Source organism: Odontesthes bonariensis, chromosome 1 (genome assembly GCF_027942865.1).
Source record: "Odontesthes bonariensis isolate fOdoBon6 chromosome 1, fOdoBon6.hap1, whole genome shotgun sequence".
Taxonomy (NCBI): domain Eukaryota; kingdom Metazoa; phylum Chordata; class Actinopteri; order Atheriniformes; family Atherinopsidae; genus Odontesthes; species Odontesthes bonariensis.
In genome coordinates, this window is record NC_134506.1 from 46874 (window position 1) to 49209 (window position 2336).

The 2336-nt window shown below is 43.8% G+C and overlaps 1 long non-coding RNA gene across 1 annotated transcript; it reads left to right on the forward strand.

The window, feature by feature from the left end:
- Positions 1-1158: 1158 nt before the first annotated feature.
- LOC142383991 (uncharacterized) lies at positions 1159-1495 on the forward strand. The gene is made up of 3 exons (XR_012770011.1): positions 1159-1196; positions 1277-1333; positions 1457-1495. It is a non-coding gene; the product is annotated as an uncharacterized LOC142383991 (long non-coding RNA).
- The last annotated feature ends 841 nt before the right edge of the window (positions 1496-2336 follow it).

Here is a 2336-nt window from a genome sequence, read left to right on the forward strand (position 1 = left end):
TTCAGAAATGCGGAATGGGTGGGAATTTAACACTTGTGATTGCCACTGGCAGGACACTGTTGTCGCCTTCCCCCACAAATTGCCACAATCAATTGTTGCTTTGTTTATACTGTCTGAATGGGCTGTATGTAAGATCCACTGAATCACCTGGGGTCCGTTTCACGTAGCAGGTTCAACCAACTCTGAGTCTATTCCTGATCTCTGAGTTGATCTACTCTGAGATAGAAAACCCTGAGTTTTCGGTTCCAGAAACGCTGATTTGAGCGAGGTTAATCAACTCTGAGTAAGTTCACCTTGAGTTTAGCGCGTGCACCACCACTTTAAAAAGCCAGCATCAATGGAGCCCCGATTCGACGAGTCACCATGGCAACGGGGAAGAGGCGGGCTACATATTTCACAAACATAGAATTGGAAATTTTAGTGCGCTCTTACGGCGAGTTTGAACACGTTTTTAAAAAGAAGTGCAACACCGCTGCAGGAGCAAAGGAGAGGGAGGCGGCGTGGGAGAACATTGCTGCTCGCGTCAATGCGTAAGTTTAAATGTATTCCTTTGCAATCAATCGCAATATTATTACAGGGAAAACTGCTTGAATGGTAGCTTATTATTTATTTCATTTAGGTGCAATCCCGCGGGGGAGAAGCGCACTTGGCAACAGCTTAAGATGAAGTATAAAAACATTGTTCAAACAGGTGAGACCTTGGCATGGAGCTACCTCATTTTGATCATGTTTTACACTGTAAAGTAAATATTAAGTGGCTATTTGACTGTGCAGTTGTTTTATCCCCAACATAATGCTGTTTTCACACACATAAATGTCTTCTCATCTATATCATGTTCTGTTAAATAATTAAGCCTATTTAAACTAACACAGACTTCTACTCAGCCAACAGAAAGAAGGCAGATGCCCGTAAAACGGGTGGTGGGCCAGCACCTCCACCTCTAACGGAGGCAGAGGAGCTGGCTCTAAGCCAAAACTTTGGAAGGCCAGTGGCTGAGGGAATCCCTGGAGGAAGCTCATCCTCCGAGTCCACCCCCCAAGACACAAGTACCTTTATAAAATGTAATGGGCCTATAGATATATATTTTTAAGCCTATTTCTACAAATATTTATTTGTCTTTTTCTTTTGTCCCAACAGATTCAGATGGTGCTCTCCGCCTGGTGGAGCCCCCTGAAGCCACAACAGATCTTGTACCTGTAAGTTAGCAATACTCCAATGATTTTACCATATAGTAGTTTAAGTATACTGAAAACTACCACTCATCTGGGATGAACAGGATGAGGAAACTATGTCTGCTGCCTTTACTGAGGGGGATCCAGAAAGGTCTATTGAGGTAACATCTTCATTATACTGATAGTTCTCTTCCCATTCCCATTTCTTAACATTCTGGTGGAATATGACTTTTAGCCTACACTGAAGTATTAACACATTCTCATAATTTTATTATTTTTAACAGAGCATGGCTGAGCAGCAGCAGGAGGGTCCCTCAACTTCCATTGCACAAATTGACACAGTGAGATGGATGTTCAGTAAACACCAGAGATTCATTCTGTGGAATGCATGTGCAACTGTATAATTTAATGTCGTCCTTATGTATTTCCAGTTGCCGGTAAAAGAGCTATACAAAATTCACCTGCTCAAAAACATACAAAAAACCGATAAAGAAATGCTCTACCTAGACCGCCAGATGAGGAAGACAGATCTGGAAATTGAAATACTGGAGCACAAGTTAAAGGTGGGTGCATGGTCACAGGTGAATTATGTTAACTATTGGAACATTAACTGAACTAGCTCTTGTATTTGTAGGAAATAAAGAAGACCAAATGAAACTTGTATTCTCTCTTTATTTGACTGCTGCTGTGGTGGTGGTGGTGATGGTGATGATGATGATGGTGGTGATGGTGGTGATGATGGTGGTGATGATGGTGACTTAAACCCTAAAGTGATTATTGCATATGGTGTCTCTGACTGCTCTGCCATCCTGGTTAGCTGGCAGGTGGATGGGGTCATCATCAGCGTCTTCAATTTGTAGGGCAGGGTGTTGCTCTCCTCTAATAGTGGCGATATTATGAAGAACAACACATGCCACAATTATATCACAAGCCCTCTCAGGGGTCACCCTGACGTGACGTAGGCACTGGAAACGGGCTTTCAACAGGCCTATGGTCATCTCCACCCGGGCTCTTGTCCTGCAGTGAGCCCGGTTGAAGTTTTGTTGGGGGCCTGGTTCAGGGTCAGGGTAAGGGGTCAGCAGCCTCGGTTGGCACGGGTAACCTCTGTCACCCAGCAGAAGGCCATCAAACTCTCCTGTAATGCATAGTGGATACATTGGAGTG